This window comes from Crinia signifera, chromosome 1 (assembly GCF_055691185.1).
Source record: "Crinia signifera chromosome 1, ASM5569118v1, whole genome shotgun sequence".
Classification (NCBI taxonomy): Eukaryota; Metazoa; Chordata; class Amphibia; order Anura; family Myobatrachidae; genus Crinia; species Crinia signifera.
In genome coordinates, this window is record NC_139217.1 from 321364366 (window position 1) to 321382502 (window position 18137).

The 18137-nt window shown below is 43.3% G+C and overlaps 1 protein-coding gene across 1 annotated transcript in view; it reads right to left on the reverse strand.

The window, feature by feature from the left end:
- The window catches only part of SEMA4D (semaphorin 4D), a 77749-nt gene extending 63815 nt beyond the window's left edge, over positions 1-13934 (reverse strand). The window contains exon 1 of the mRNA XM_083187519.1: positions 13717-13934. The gene's annotated coding sequence lies outside the window, so the exon portion shown is untranslated. The remainder of the gene's footprint in view (positions 1-13716) is intronic.
- Positions 13935-18137: the final 4203 nt, after the last annotated feature.

Here is an 18137-nt window from a genome sequence, read left to right on the forward strand (position 1 = left end):
CTGGCCTCAGAGTTGTCTAAAGGCCCATACACACTGGGCGACTTTGAGCAGAAAGTCGCTCAAAACAGCAGGTTTGAGCGGCTTTCAGCTCAAAGCACCACAGTGTGTATGCCCCGCGATGAGCGGTGAGCGCTGCTGCATCATCGATGGGAAAGCCGCTCATCTGCTGGTTATACCAGCAGATGAGCATTTGAGGACAACTTTCCATAGCGTTGCGCTATGCAAAGCAGTCCTCCCCCCTCCGTCGGTTCCGGGGGAAAGGCGCTCAGTGTGTATGCACTTAGCAGCTTTCCCCCCAGCGATGAATGCTATCATCGCTGTCCATACATGCTGGGCATAGTCACGCAATGTGTATGGACCTTTAGTACGACACCTACTTTTCCGCAAACATTAAATATAATCTATAGGGCAGGTATGTCCAAACTGTGGCTCTCCAGCTGTTGTGAAAATACACCTCCCAGCATGCTTTGCCATAGTTTTAGCATTCCCTAACAGCAAAATTGTGGCAAAGCATGATGGGACATGTAGTTTCACAACAGCTGGAGGGCCACAGTTTGGACATACCTGCTATCGGGAATAATTCAATGGTTATATCACACCCAATCTCCATTACAAAATGACAGGCAATAAGGGGGTGAGAAATCAATCATATGAATTTTTCTAAAAGGTGAATTTTCGTGATGCTCCCTTTTTCTCCCTTCATACTTAATCTTTCAAATGGTACCTCATTTATTGATTTTGGTTATGTTCTCCTCTTCTGAAGAATTGTTAATTTACAATTGCACATTGTATTGCTGGTTTACAAATCAATGTTAATTACTGCGTGGGGAAGTCACATACCTCCCCACTTGAATTATGCATTTCCCCATGCATTGCATAACATGAGGAAACAATAGAACCAGAATCATCATATATATCATTTCTAGAAGGTGATTTCTGGTCTCAATCCCTTATTCTCCATTCTTATTCAACCTAACTCGATAAATGAGGTACCATTTTAAAGATTAAGTTCTCCACTTCTAACAAATTGTTCATTTACAATTGCACATTGTATTGTTTGTTTAAAAATGTAAGTTCAAAATTTACTTTTTCCGCAGTAAGCTCTGCCCCTCAACTTTCCTGCTGTCCCGGATACGCTCAGTGCATGAAAAACATGATGGATTCCACGCGCTAATACAACTCGCAGCACTGATAACACTCAGCTTCCTGTCCAGCAGCAGGACGAGCACACGCGGACCACACTACAATTACGGAGAACTGTCCGCCCGCGCCATAAATAAAACCTGCTAGGTGGCCTGTGTGAAAATGACGATACTTTTTCTCACATTGGGGGTTATTCTAGTTCGTTCTTTCTGACAAAATCGTTCTTAGATGGACAAAACCATGTGCACTGCGGGTGGGGCAGATGTAACTTGTGCAGAAAGAATTCGATTTGGGTGGGGTTTTTCTTCAAAGTGAGATCTATATTGAAGTGTAAAATCATGCAGTCAGTATTTTCCCTGCACAGAAACAAAATAACTCACCCAAATCTAATTCTCTCTGCACATGTTACATCTGCCCCCTGCAGTGCACATGGTTTTGTCCATCTAAGAAGGATTTTGTCAGAAAGAATGAACTAGAATAAACCCCATTGTATGGTTTAAAAATAGGAGGTTAAAGTTTTACTTTTGGCCCTAGAATTCTTTCCCTGGATGTGTCCATACGGATCAGTTTTGCTTGGCTATCCAAATGGCTACAAAATGAACCAGTTCCTCTTTCATCCTACTACAAACCTCGCTTTAAAATGAATCAGATTTTATTTGCATGCAAAATTTTTGTAGGAGCCATCTAGTTTTTTTTTCTTATTGTTCATATGGTGCCCAGAGGTCAGGTTTAGCCAAAAGCAGCTAAACCTGACCCAAGTAATGGGCGTCAGTCACAAAGCCATTTCAGCTCGCCATCTCAGGTTGTAGCAAGATCATGTCTAAACAGAGAGACAATTGAATAGCTCCAATGGATGCATCTGCTGGTGCCAAAAACAGTTTCCTAAAATCGACACTCAAAGTACTAACACAGTCCAGGTGCTTGTGCACTGAAGGCATTATCAAACAGACTCATGTATGCTAAAGTCACCTGTGCTTAAGCATGGATATTGTTAAACCTGGGACTATAGTTATGCCAATGATGCTTCTCAGTGGGTAGGAACTGAAGCACTGAAAGTGTAGACAGATATTCCAATACAAAATCCCTTTTTTTTATGCCTTATTGCTTCACCTACACAACTCAAGTTTAATACAAAAGCACTAGTTACTAACCTTTTAAATAAAAGGCAGCAATAAACCTTATGGTGTTAGAAGACATATGTACACAAATTAATAAGACATTACAAATGCCATGTTTTTTTTGGGGGGGGGGGGGGGGGGGGGCTTAATTCACCCAGTTTCTTCATGCAGACAAACTAAAATTCTACACGAACTTTGATGGTAAAGAATGGCTAATCACAACTACTATAAAAAGCAAAACCACAGCATTTGCAAGCTACAGTTTGGTAACACTTATATACAGCAGAAGCAACACAGGAAATACGTTTCAGCTGTGTAAGAGGCCTTTAGCAGCCCTCATAAATTGCTGCACATGAAAGGACCCGTTTCATCATGGTCTGCTTGTAGATAAACTGGAACTTTAGAAAAGCAGTACAACACATTTCACATCACTTCATGGTTTTATAGGAAGTGGCAAAATCTATTATTAATATTAGAAGGTTTGTATAGGAAATTCATTTTGTATTTGGGGTAGTCGTACTGGACCATATAGCCGAAAGGAAAGTTATTGCATTGATGGGAAAGACTGACCAAAGCTTCATCTGCTGCCTAAGATACAGCAGTAAATAGACCACTGCCTATACAGCAAGCCAAAAAAACCACACATACATATAATACTGTATATATCTACACAGGAGATTTGTAATTTTTGATATTAATGCATTTTAGTGCTGTTCTGCATCACCTCGTCTGTGTCACAGCAATTTCCTAAATTTAACTGACTGAGCGGATTAACTTTTCACCCTCCTGAATAACCTCACCTCCCTCAAATTTATCTATTCACAGCATAATTAATTATTGTCCAAACGTTAGCCGTCTTGGAGATATCCTTGACTCTTTCCTGTCCTTCAAACCACACTAGCAGTACCTATGCCTATTATAGTCATATCCCATTCCATCTCACAAATATCTCCAGGACCATGCTATCTCTCTCACAATGGAGGAAAGACCCTGATCCACTCACTGGTGATCTCTAGACTGCTCTACTGTAACCTTCTCCTCTCTGGCTTTCATGTCTCCATTACAATCTGTCCCTCAATGCCGTTTCCCACTCATCTTCCTTTCAAAACGCACTACGGGGTCAACACTATTAATTGCGAAGGGTGCGAGGTGCCATTGTTTGGCAAGGGCATCTGATTTTGCACCCTTCGCAGGCTGGTTTCAGCATGAATTCAAAACAAAACAGCTTGCTACTCAATGGCACAGCGATCACTTTTGTACAAATTACGGCCCCCGTAAAGAGTGCCCACTGCTGGGATATTCATCCCAATTAATAGTATCAACCCCTTAAGGCCCCCATACACTAGTGCAAACGCATGTGATTTGACCCGATTTGACTGCCTGATCCGCCAGAAGCGAGTGAAATCGGAACAAATCACATGTGTTTGACATCCACTAAGTCAATGTGCGGTCCCGTGCGAGTCGGAGGTCAGATGTGCTGTACATAAGATATAATGGGTGGTATTCAATTGTTTTTCACCAGCATTTTAGCTCGCCATTACTGGGCGTTGTGAGCTGAAATATGCAAATTTGTGCCTAAACCTGACCATAATGAGCGCAAAAAGATAGATAAATTGAATATCGCCCCACGATTTCCCGTCACTTTAGATGGGAGATCGGCCACAATATAACAAATGAATACCACCCATTGTATGTACAACAGTCAGTGGCACATTGCGGGTGCTTTTTAGCAATGTAGGAATGTATTGCATCTGACTTCCCTTGAGCTCCTCCAGCAGCTTTCCTGGGAGTCCTATTACATTTGATAATTAAATGTAAAGAAAAATGGCACATCAAGTTAATACAACTGAGACTAGTGTATGGGGGCCTTAAGAGTGCCTCCCCTCTCTTACAAATACAAACCCTTTATTGACGCCCCTACCACATCAATACACAATTACCCAAAGTAAAACTGCTCACACTCACTTACAAAGTTCCCACCAAATATTGTCCTATTTACTTCTCTGATATCTTACACCCACCCGCACTCTTCCCTTCACAAATAAATGCTGCTCTCCTCCAAACAGCTTCCTTCCTCCAGCTCCTGCCTACAAGATTATGACAGTGCTGACTTGAAACACTCCACTTATCGGTCTATCCACCTCTCTACAGAACTTCAGATGGGATCTCATACTTATGGGGCCCACACAGGGGGAAATTTCAGCCCATTTTCTAAAAGGTAGAAAAAAAGAAGAAAGAGGTGGAGCGCTTTAACTATAAATGAACACACATTGATCAATTGGGTATCACATTAAAATAAATAAAGATTATTAATCAGTATATTATACCATTAGAGATCCCTTTTAGATTGATTTAACCTGCTCTCCCATTTTGTAATCCATATAACTGGTATTGTGGGTGTCCATATTCTTAATTTTATTTGTGCATATTTTAATTGTCGTGAGTATATACTGCTTAATAATATTTCGTAGAAATAGTATTTCGTAGTGTGCGCCTGCCTCCTGCCTAATTTATGAACGGTCAGCATCGCTGACCGTTCCACCACCAGCAGCTATCGACTTCGACAGCTGCAGGCGGCAATGCCCTATGCCCACAGCAGGGACAGCGCTGTCCCTGCTGCTGGCTCTGAGCTGCGCTGGGATCTCGCGTGAGTAGCGAGATCCCGCACATGCGCAGTCCAGCTGGCCGGGGAGCAGCAGACAGCGCGTCAGTGTTAACTGACGCGCTGTCAGCTGGAGGAGGCATTGCCGGAGGGGGGAGTTAGCGCTCCCCCGCTTTGGCGGCAAGATCTTAGATCTTGTCGCTCTCCCCTCCTGCTTCACCTCGCTACTGAGGCGAAGCAAGAAGTGTTAGTGCTTTTAGCGCTGCTATAATAAATCTATCCCTGACCCTTCATCCCGCCGTGTGTATGGGCCATAGAGATGCGCGGCCGACATGTCGTTTTCACAGGGCAATTAAGTTCCTGCATGCAGGATAAATGTAGTCAGATGGCCACTCAGGGCCAATGTTCTCACCGGAGAACGCTGGTCCTGACAGATCCCTCAGCACACAATCGCTGTGCAGTGATGTGTGCTGAGCGATCTAGCATCACTCAGCACAGTTGCCCCATAACCCCCTGTTTCATGCTCATTTCTCTCCCCTCTGTATCACCCTTCAGTCTGCCTCTCCCTTTTATATATTACACTCTGAAAAGCAGGGCCCTCTTCATTCATGTGCTTTCATCTTTCTACTGCCAATCCTTTGGGAATGTATGACTGCTACTGGAGCAATGTTTATATACCTTATCCATGTTCTTCTAGGTTTTGTACTGTAGGTCACATTTTTCTTGTTTTGCCAATAAAGTTTCTGTACTCTGTATGTGCTGCAGCCCCTTGTGGCACCATTTACATAAAGGGTAATAATAACGTAGCATAGGAGCACTGCATATAATCTAATGAGATATTAAATGTGAGATGTTAATTTTTGTGGGAACCTACAGCATATTTATGATAAATAAAAGTACATTTTAGATACTAGTTCAACTAAAGGTACCGATTCATTTTTTGAGAAAACATTCGGTACTCTTTACCTAGAACGGCGCCCACGATTTTGATCTTAGGCATCGCAAGGTAAAAAATTGCGTCGGTCGCATCGCATGCGGCCAAAAAATCGCATGCGATGCGACCAACGCGATTACCGCGATTTTACATAGGGAACAATGTTAAATGGCCCAATTGACCCGATTTTACATAGGGAACAATGTTAAATGGCCCACAGACCCCAAATAGCCACCCTGAAGTGTGAAATGGCCCCCCCAATTGTTAACGCCACCCCACGATCAACGTCAACCCGAAGCGTGGCGAGCGCAGCGAGCCCGCGAGGGGCGGCGGTACGCGTCCTCCGACCTTTTCATACCCCCACTATCTACGTCGGCGTGAAGTTGACAATAGAAAGTGTGGCGAGCGCAGCGAGCCACCGAGCCCGAAGCGTGGCGAGCGCAGCGAGCCCTGCAAGGGGACGCGGATACCTTCACAGGTATCCGCGTCACCTCGCGGGGCTCGCCACGCTTCGGGCTCGGTGGCTCGCCACACTTTCTATTCTCAACTCCACGCCGACGTGGATAGTAAGGGTATGAAAAGGTCGGAGGACGCGTACCGCTGCGCTCGCCACGCTTCAGGTTGACGTTGATCGTGGGGTGACGTTAACAATTGGGGGGGCCATTTCACACTTCAGGGTGGCTATTTGGGGTCTGTGGGCCATTTAACATTGTTCCCTATGTAAAATCGGGTCAATTGGGCCATTTAACATTGTTCCCTATGTAAAATCACGGTAATCGCGTTGGTCGCATCGCATGCGATTTTTGGCCGCATGCGATGCGACCAACGCGATTTTCATTTTAACATGCATTTCTATGTAAAATCGCGGGCATCGCATCGGTCGCATCGCATGCCATTATAATGGCATGCGATGCCCGCAATGGGCGCCCTTCTAGGTAAAGAGTACCAAACATTCAATACTGTAGTTTAGAAATTCTCCAAGCTGGAGCAAATATATAGCGTGACCCATCCATACAGTACTTCACTGTATTGTGCTGTGTGTGCACCGCTATCAGATATAGGAAAGGGGCTAGCTACAGAAATAGAAGCAGTGACCTGAAACAGTGGGATCAATGATAGCAGCACATACTCTATGTTTGTAAGATAAGAAGCAAAAAAGACCATCTACAATAATTAGGGAAGCAATCCGAATATGAAATAGAGCTGGAGTCACACCACATACATAACAATGAACGGTCATAACAGTATTTATATATCATTGTTTACTATACCTGACTAAAAGTCAACTCTTAATACTCATGTTATTTTCTCTTTAAATAATCGTTCCCAGAAAAAGTAGACCGTAAGAGAAATTCATCTCATTGGGAAGTGATGGTCTTCATCTCCATGCTGCCCGGATGTGCACTTAGCCACCATTTACGGTAGTACTGATATTACAGATTTTCCCCCGCACCTCTAATCAGCTTCATGGGGCGATATTGTTGGTGCAGCACTGTGTGCTGAGCGATCTGAGCATAAAGCTCCCCATCCACTATGCAGATGTACTGTACCTGAAGCTGTAAATCTCTTCAGATTTCCCTTAAACACTCCCAGGAATCTGATCTGAACCTGGGCTAAAGGCCCCCATACACTATGCAATTCGGGCACAATTTCACCCGATTCGGATGAATCGGGCCGTGAAATCGGCCCAAATCGCACTTTCAGACATCCCGTCCGACCCGATGTGCGGTCCCATGCGCATCGGGTTGGAGTTCGGAGGTCGGACGGGCTGCACACAAGATTTAGCAAATCTTATGTGCAGCCCGGAGCCGTGCGGGAGACGGCAGCGGGCAGGGGATGCCGGCTAATAGAGAGCTAAGCAGAGGGAGCAGGGCAGACGAGGAAGCTGTTGCGCTCAGAAGTGCCAGCGGGAGCAGGGTGCCGGGCAGCCGCGGGAGAAGCAGAGAACTTGGAAAAAAACTCCCATACAAATTACAGGTCGAGTATCCCGTATCCGAATATCCGTTATCCAAATTATTCCGAAAACCATACATTCCAGAATGTGGAAAAAAATTTTTTTTTTGCTAAAAACTCACTGGGGACATTTGTAACAGCATCACTGGGGACAGGATATGTAACTGGCACTATATATGTGCAAGACAATGATTGCTTGGCATTCAAATTCAGTGCTGACATAGTACACACATTTTGTTTCACGTTTTGAAACCTTGTTTTTTGAACAAATAAAATATATTTGTGTGTATATTATGTGTTTATACAGCATAAATGCAAGATACTTCAAAATACATCATTGAAATATTAAAATATTCCGAAATACGGAATAATCCGTTATCCAAAATTCTCCTGGTCCCGAGCATTTTGGATAAGGGATACTCAACCTGTACTACAAAGCCATTGATTGGCTGAGACCTCTCTCAGCCAATCAGTGATTGGATGATAGGTCTCAGCCAATCAACGGCTTCCTATTCATCTGTATGGGCATTTTTTTAAAGTTCTCTGCTGCTCCTCCTCCCCCCCCCCCCCTGCCCTGCAGCCAGCGTCTTCTACTGCTCGGCGCCCTGCTCCCGCTGGCACCGCAACAGCTTCCTCGCCTGCCCGACTCCCTACGCCTGGCTCTCTATTAGCGATTTATCATATGCAAAACTTGGCACATCAAGTGCCTAATCGTATGTCCCCCTCCCAGGGAGCTGCAGAGGAAATCAGGTCCGACTTGTCCCTAGGACAAGTCGGACTAATGTATGGGGGCCTTAACTATTTATTTCAGATAAATCGGATCAATTCTATGTTAAACACCTGACATCTTCAGATCAGATGGATCTTTGGTGCAGCAGTAAAGGCCCCCATACATCAGTCCGACTTGTCCTCAGGAGAGAGGGACACATGATTAGGCACTTGATATGATAAATTGCATGTGATTTATCATATGCAAAACTCCAGGGAGGAGGAGGTCACAGGTCCGGGAAGCACAGCTCTGCGCTGCCTGGATGCAGCTGGGGGGGTGGGGGCAGTGGGGGTCGGTGCGGGGTGGCGGTGGGTCGCGGTAGAAGCCCATAGGCTTCTATGGGGCATCCACAGCTTTTGCTGGCGATGCCCCCCGTCGCGTTAACCCGGTGGGGGATGTTTAGAGCATCCCAAAATGAGGTAAAAACCCTGATAACTGGGTTTTACCGCATTTTTAGTTTAGAGAATCTCCCCCACAATCCTGAAGTGATCAGCACTATTGATCAGCAGAGATGGGCAAAAAGCATCCATCCAGCTGTTGTAAAACTACACATCTCAGCATGCTCTGCCATTGTTGTGTTACTCGGTTATGCTGAAATTGTTGCAGGACATTCTGAGAGGTGTAGCTGGACAACAGCTGGAAGGCCGCCTTTTGCCAAACTCTGGTCTATTAGGACCTGGACTTTAGACTAATTGAGCTGCTTTACACGTCTAAACACAGTGCATTAAGGAGCAATAAGCAATACAGTCACGTCCAAAACATTTGAATAACTCTGTCAGGGGCAAATTACTTATATGCTGTCCAAAAAAACTACAACTTATTGAATTTCCTGTGTGTGCAATAGTTGTAGCAACAAATTGTCATTGTGAAATGGGATGGTGTTTTGTTGCCTGAATTAACTTTTTTTCAAAATCCTGAAAAAAATCCAGTCCCATAAACTAACCAGCACTACTCTAAAAAAAACTGTCTACGTTTTTTTGACCAAACAAGAGTGCAGTACTGTAGGAGCAAAATAAATAAATATATAATAAAAAAAATAAAAAAAAAAATTGATTAATAATATTAAATAAAAATTCACATTATTCTTCACCACCTGTCTGAGTGGCAATAAAAATAGGGCCAAAATGAACATGTGTTTAACTGTACTGTATCTGTTTAAGCATGGATGTTTCTTTTTTCTGATATTCAATATCATCCAAGGAAAATGCCCCGAGGATCATTTACCTCATCACGTTACACAATATTAACAATAGAGAAACTGTATGGCGAATCTTCTATGAGCGACTTATGTTTCTATAGTAATTATCCAGTAATTCTCCACAGGCGATATGGGTGTACAGGAATTCAAACGCCATACAACAATGTACTTGCATAAACCATAATTTTATATATAAAAAGACATAAAATGAATGTAGAATAAACTAAAGGGTAGAAATGTGGTAAACTGACAAATGAACACAATACTATTTATATAAACAAACTATTTAATCCTTTGAGTGCCAGCGTAGATGTGAGTGATCCTTAAAACATCTGCTAAATATTCCGAAAACCGTGGTTTTTCAAGATATTTCGTGTTTGATTTTTTTTTTTTATGCAAAAATCCCTTCTCCAAAATGCTCATGGTCCTGAGCATTTTAAATAAGGGATACTCAACCTTTATAAATAAATACAAATACAGCCGAGTCAATTAATTGAAGTTTAGTTAAATATTGCACCCCAGAAAAAGTCACTGTGAGCGATGCTGGCATTCTACTGGATATTTTGAGTATCTCACAGCAACGTCGGCATTCAAAGGGTTTGATAAAAAGGTTTACTTGCCAGATTTCACCCCCAATTTTGACAAATTCCCCCGGCACGCAAAGAGTTAATCTACACCCCTTTTCCACTAGTGTAAATAACCCAGGTTTTTTGCACAGGAGCGCGTAAAAACCCAGTTTTGAAATTGTCCATGTCATGAGGCCCGGCATTTGGCTTGCTGTGTAGTATAAATGGGTAATCGTGTTCATTCTAGCACCCGCTATCTTTGAAAACCCATGCAGTTCCTCTTTCCTGCCTGCTGTGGTGTTTCTAGCACAGGTCTGGTTTGCAGATCAATGCGAATATACAGACCACACTGTGCTAGAAGCACCACAGCAGACAGCAACACCCCAGGCAGAGAAGAGAAACTGCATGAGTTTTCAAAGATAGCGAGCTCTAGAATGAACACTAGGTAACTCGGGTCGAAGCGAGCCAGGACCCATTCACTGGAATGCAATCATCTCCCAGCGCCGGAACACGGCCCTGCCTCCAGTGACATCACCACCCAATATTATGCCGGGTGGGGAGGTAGGTGTAAAAGGGGTCACAAGCCGGGTTGCACTTGGGTTGCAGCCGGGTCTAAAATCCCAGGTGCAACTGCTTGCTGGTGTAAAAGGGGTATAAAACTGCCTGTATACTGCATGCATATTACAGCCGGATGCCACAGCTTGTAGACCCCTCAAATTGAAGGTTTTAATAGAATCTGTAAATGAAAAGATATTTACACAAATTGAATACATGTTCTGCACAACTTCTGTAATTGCTTATAAAAAAATGATAAACAGCAAAGCTGGTACAGTATGTGCAAACAACTGGAAACTCTTCTGGGTTATTCATTTGTATCGATATTTTACAGTTCTCAAAGTGTGTTTGACTGGTACTTAAGTCAGATGAAGACCATTTCTGAAGTGAATAAATACTCTAGTTCTAACCTCTTATTGTGCCTACACATAACAGCCATGCTGCTGTAAGCAGCTGACTGGGGGGTAACAAATATAAAGTTAATTGACTGTTACATATCAGGAGAAGGCTATAAAAAGGAATCTTTACATGCTTCCAGCTTGGAATTCCCACTGACAGAAACATCATTAAGCAATGGAAAAGGAACAGTTGAAATCCACTCAAGAGCTGGACACCTTAAAACAAATCTGATAGAACAGCTAGAAAACTGGTCATGTATGCAAAGCAAGGAACCTGCAAAAATGCTTAGTCAATGCCCGAACAGCGGCTGCGATTTCTTCCACAGTAGTGTAACTAGATATCAGGTAACCGGGCACCCAAACGTTTGCCCATGCCAAGGTAATGGTTTTATTTTTATGGGGGTATTTATGAAAGCACTGTGCGAGTCTGTAAAATGAAAAAGTAAGAAGCTCATTGGTTACTACCTTATTTCTCTCCATACTTTGATAAATACCCTCTTTAGTCAGAAATCAAATTGTGACTGCACAAATGGGTCATGTTAAACTTTGTTTACTGCAATTAGCTTAAGCTGGGTACACACTAGACAATGTTTTCATCAATTTTGCAGATTCCAATAACCTTGTGTTGTACATTCAGGACGTCATAGTAAGAACTTGCTGATGACAGCTCCCCCAAATGACACTTGGTACACACATCATGTAATGTGTACCGTGCATTAGAAAACACAGTGAAATATACAAACTGATCCAGTTACTGCTTGTTAAGCAACAGATTATTTTTACAAAGCAGGTGGTGTATGTTACAACTTAAGAACAATAGAAAAACACCCTGTTTTTGAAGTTGATGTAAATAATTGAAATTGCTATTTAACAGTAGAGTTTTCAGTATAGATATCCACTAATGTACTTTACACAAATGTCTAAAGTGCTGCCTTTATAAACCGTTCATAAAGTGAAATTTCAACGAAGGGGAGGAAAATATATTCTGCTTGTGATAAAAAATAAATAAATAACTCCGGACAAACAGTCCTGATGTGTTTACAATGGCACAGGATCAAAAGGCTAAGCTCACTGGCCACATAACAGGTGCAGGTCTGAGGGCCCCAATTACAGTTTATTACCAGGACTATTTCACAGTTACTTCACACAAAAATAATACAGCCACTTCTGTAGAACATTCGTACACTGGTGAAATTCTACACTAGAGGGGTATTTATCAAAGCAGGGAGAAAACAGATAAAATAGCAGACAACCAGCTTCCGCCTTATACTTTACAGGTAATTAAAAAAAAATAATGAAAAAAATGACAGGAGATGATATCTGTCTCTAAGCTTTTATAAAATATCACCTTAAAATATTCACTACTGATTTACCAAACTACAACAGCATAATGTGGTGGTGATCACATACAGGGAACAATCAGTCTAGGAGGAAACAAGATAGTGCTCTGTTATAAGCCATAATTGCATTAAGGCATTTACATGACCAAATTTGCTTTCAGAAAGGGAAGTAAAGGCATATCGACAGGAAGGTCAATGCGGCAATCAACATATAGCAGTTCAATTAGATTCCAGGCACTGCCATAATAGGGTGTACATCTGAAGACTAAAAGTACATATAAATACACCCTACAATAACACATCACTCCCTGTCACACAATTAGACAAACTTTCACTACAGCCCTGCTGTGCAGAGGGATCACAAAGCTGCATGCCAGAAATGCTGACTGGGGAGGGGGTTCTCACAGAGAAGGAAACAATAGCTGGGTGGGAGGGGACATGGAATCTAATAGATAAGCAAATGAATCAGGTGGGCGAGGAAATAAAGGGGAGCACTGCAGCCCTACTGGCTCATTTCAAATGGAGAAGGGGGTGTTGTCCTTTAGACAAGTGCAAATATCCAACATACAATCACAGACAGAGATTTCATAGTAATGCAAGACTATACATAAACATACCATTAGAAAAGAACACAATTCTTAATCGCAATACAATGAATTGCAGGACAAATCAGTGCCAGATAAATACTACACACTGAAAATGAGGCTCAGGTTCAGTTAGATGTTAGGAAGGACTGTGCAGAGAAAGACACAATCAGCATACACCAGCCCTGTGCTTACTGCCTGCTGTGCAGCAATGTCACAGTGTCACCAACTTCACTGTCGCCCTGCACCTGCGATCTATATAGAGATTGTTGCACACGGGACAGATTTATAAAATACAGTTGTCACATGTGGAGGAAGTTAAAGAGCCTCCTGTACACACACATGTATAAGCCGTTCTGCTTTCAGTGGCCCACCACAGTCAGTCCCCAAACACCTTATCTCCACCCAGAAGCAGAAGAGTAATGCCGCACACCCTGCACCATTCCAGCACAGCAACACTCGCCGGTGCCCATTGCACTTCCCTATAATAAGAGAGAGAGCGGTGCAATGTGCTGGGCTGGTAGCAGTGGCGGGTCCCCGGGGAGCAGCCGCTTACCTGTGCCTGGGAATGTAGTAGCGCTGCTCTCCTGCCTGCAGTATGGCGCAGTAACAGCAGAACACACACAGCAGCAGCGTTTATCCCCAGTAGTAGCAGCAGCAGTGCCTGTAATGAGATGCACAGGAAAGTCCGAGCACAGCAGCGCGCAGCCACAGGCTGGCAGCACTAGGGTCTGTGATAGTACTGGGGGAGGGGGTGTAATAGGAGCTTGGGAGGAGCAACACCACAGAGAGACCTGGATAGACTGGTTATTGGAAATCACTGACACAATCCCATACCATAGTTTCCGGTTGCTCCTCTTGCACATGAAAAATGCAGTGTTATTCCCTTGGGATAATAGTTCTCTGGTTCATCCTTATTGGCACCGACAATTATTTACTCTATGTGTAGTATTTTTATTTCTATTGCCAGAAATGAGTCTTTGTAGATGACCACATTCTTCTGATAAACTTGTGTACAAATGGCTGTTGTGGTGATACACGGTTGCTGAGTATCCTACAACGTCAAGACACTGGATACTATGTTGTTCCTGTATTATGTTTAATATGTATGCTATGCCCAATAGGTAATGATGGTTGGTGATACCCTGCTGATCTGTTTGTGTGCTTGCATTACATTTCATATGCAATAAATGGTTTTGGAGTAGGACACTGTGGTATTCTACTAATAGGAGATATTATAATCTGGAAGTAAAATTATATATAATACTCCCAGTAAATTCTGCTACAAAGAGCAGAAGGATAATAAAATATATAATAATATTGGATACACATGCTCAATAACAAGATGTATCTGCAAATCATTTTACAAGGTACCTATGTGACATGTTTAATAAGTGTAAATTCTATTTTATTGGATTTGAAATATTGTTCTTTAAAGTACAGTACGTTAACTTAAAGAGCATAGAATCACACTGCCCAATATGTCAGCGGACTGCCTTTACAGCCGATGCAGGAGCTGCCAGTGATTGACTGCCCAATGGGCGCCTGCCCAGTTGTGATATCAGTCCTGATGAATCGGCCAGTGTGTGTGGACAACTCGTTGCCCAATACATGTGTAGATATCGCTGCAGTTCAATTGAGCTGCAGATGTATCTTCTAGTGCAGTGGTTCCCAAAATATTTTGAGTCAAGGCACCCTGGAGTGTCAGGATATTTTTCACGGCACCCCTAGGCCAAAAGCTGCTTGTTGAGAAATATAGAAAAAAAATATTAATTGAAGAAAATTGTGTTTATATGTTATCCTTAGGTTCAATTTTTGTGGAGAGGGACTAAATTTGCTTCTGTTTTTCAACTTCTGTTTTCCCATCTGCTGAACATGCAGTTCAATTTGGCTATTTAGTCAAATTACCTGAATGTTCAGTGGATCACAAATTTTCTGTTCATCACTGGCAAGAATTGAAACTAGAAGCAGTTCTCTAGTAAACTCTCTAGTTAGTAGAAGGAATGGTTTAATATGATTAAACTGCAATGGTAAGTGTAATATATAATGGGGCGAAGTTGTTTTGAATAAAAGATTTTCCAAACTAACATTCAGTTCACAACACATTTTTGTTCTGCTCTGATCCGTTAGAAACTAACAGGATATTCTTCTGTATTTGTTATTGGGACTAAGTAAAAACCGGACCCGGATAAGACACCGGAACGCCGGACCAGACATCAAACTCTGCATTCCGGAGCTTATAGTGTCTGGTCCGAGGGGTGTCCCATGCGGGGGGTGTCTTGTCTGGGGGGATGCCTGTGATTGCTCACACCAGGGACATGGGGAAGGGGAGATTACAGCCTCCCCGTGTGGTCTGGACCGTTCCAGTTTTTATTACACCCCCGGACCATGCAGTGAGGCTGTATTCTCCCCCCTCTCCTCTCCCAGGTGACAGGTGCGAGAGCAGCCTCATCAGATGGAGCACCCCCGGACAGGACACCCCCGGACCGGATACTACAAGCTCCGGAATGCAGAGTTTGATGTCCAGTCCGGCATTCCGGTGTCTTATCCGATTCCGGATTTTACCCATACCCTTTGTTATTCAGTGATACATTGCCTAAAAGCTAGAACCTGCTGGCTGGTCCTGATTTAGCATGGATGGCATATGATAAAGCTTCTCGCAAAACAGGGGGCGACATTGCCATTTCTGGCAATGCTGTTTGCCCCTGCTTATGTCCCCCGAATGCCTCTACCTGTCAATCAGGCAGAGGTGTTTGCAAAATTAGGATACAAGCGCAGAACCCATCCTGCACATGCTGTAAAAGGGTGCTTCACATCCGCATTTTCCAAACCATTGGGAAACTGCATTATTGATCGATGCAATCAGCCAGAATTAGGGCCTTATTCCACTGAATGCGCGTGACCTGGAGTGACCAAGATTCCCATTTGCAGTTAGCAAGTCAATAATTAATTTTAATATTTCTCGTTTTGTAATTGTAAAATGCCAGGAAAGCAGGTGTATAGGTTCACTTAAGCCAGCAAAATCCATGATCATTTTTACTGGTACAATATTTGCATTAAATGAACGGAAAAAAAAAAATGTAGTGGATGGATAGTTGGAAGCTCCCCATATATGTCACTTGGTTGCCAAGTGAGACTGCAGAAAGAATTCCTCCTAATTCTCTCATCACTGGCAAGAATTGAAACTAGAAGCAGTTCTCTAGTAAACCCTCTAGAAGAGGAAACTGAAAGGAACAGTTTAACATGAGTTTGAAAAAAACAATACCCCTTTCAGATTACACTGTTGGGTCACGCCCTGGATTTTGTATATGTGTCCAACCTGGGTACCACCCATCTAAAACCTTTTTCAGACTGTGGGTTGGACCAGGATTATTGCCAGGTCAGTGACACTGGTGAACTGCCAGTGGTGGGAGGTGACATCATCAAGTGCCGGCTGTTCCTATGTTCAACCCTGGTCGAAATGCCGGATCGCTCACCCCAAGTTATTTTATCTAGACTCTTTCAGATTTAGCGAAAAACTAAGTTTTGTGTGTTCATCTGAAGTAACCTGGGTTATTACTAATATCCCTTTCACACCGCAGCTATAACACGGTATATTGCCAATTTTAAAGCGTGTCAACCTGGTTCTAGGTGCAGTGTGAGAGCCATTGGCGAAACTAGTATCTGGGTGCCCCCTGCTGGAAATTGCGGCCGCGCACCCCCTTAAAATAAAGTCCGCCGCCCACCTCCAAGCCCTCTACTTACCCCACTGCTCACCGCCGCCGGGACCCGCAGATCTACCTGTCTCTTATCTGCGGTCCCTGCTCTCCTCCTGGCAGGCTTGTTAATAAAAATGACCCACAAAAAATGGGCGCCCCCTAACAGAAGACCATTTTTGAGGATGCTAGAGGAGGCCTTTAGCATCCTCAAAAAGTATCTGCTGTAAGGGCGTGGCCATTTTTTGAGGGTCATTTTCATTAACAAGCCTGCCAGGAGGAGAGCCAGGACCACAGACAAGTAGATCTGCAGGTCCCGGCGGCGAACAGAGTGGCAAGGTTGGTCCCGGGCCCCAGCAGCAGTGTAGCACATAATAGCCCTGCAGACCCCCAGCTCCTCCCCGCGACCGCGGGGTCTGCGGGGCTATTGTTACACCACTGGTGAGAGCACCATAGTCAAAATACCAGGTCAAAAACCTAGTAATTAAAACCGTGTTAAAAGAATGATCCTACACCTTTTAAAGCTAATCCATTTTGCAGTGTGAAAGCCTCAGACCCAGTATTTTGAACACATGACTGTGCCACAGAAGGTGATAGACTGTCACCCTGCCTGATGACACAATCCTGAATCAGGAAATAAGAGAAATAGCATTTGGAGTAGTGAAGAAGCATTGCTGGCATATTTCTGCACTACAGAGCATACAGTTATAGCATTATGGACTGATAAGGGGGTGAGGGAGATGCTTAGAATAATACCCATTTCACATCAGCTACCCAGTAATTACCCGGCATTTTTGAGTGCCGGGTCATTTTGCCTGGTGCAGCTGGACCCAATTCACACCACCCACAAATTACTGGGTTAAAGCTTTTCAACCCAATAATTTACTGAAAAACCCAGGTTTTTGGTGTGAAAGGGTCAACACGGGTATTAAATCCCGGGACTCCGACCCTGGTCAAGAGCAGAGTCGGAGTGCCGGGATTTAAGATGTGTTAACCCTTTTACACCACTGAAAAGCTTTAACCCGGCAATTTGCTTATTGGTGTGAAAGGGGTATAAGAGGGGAGGCAGACATTGCCAGATGAATCACTGGCACTGTAAATGGTTCTTTAATATATAACAACATTTGTAATTGGTCCAGTACATAAACATTAACAAACAGGTTTATTTTTAACATATAATACAAATATGTGAGCCATAAAAGTCCTCTACAAATGACATTACACTGTTTTCTATGGGTGAACCGGGTTCAGTGTGAAAGGCACCAACATAGTAATAAACTAG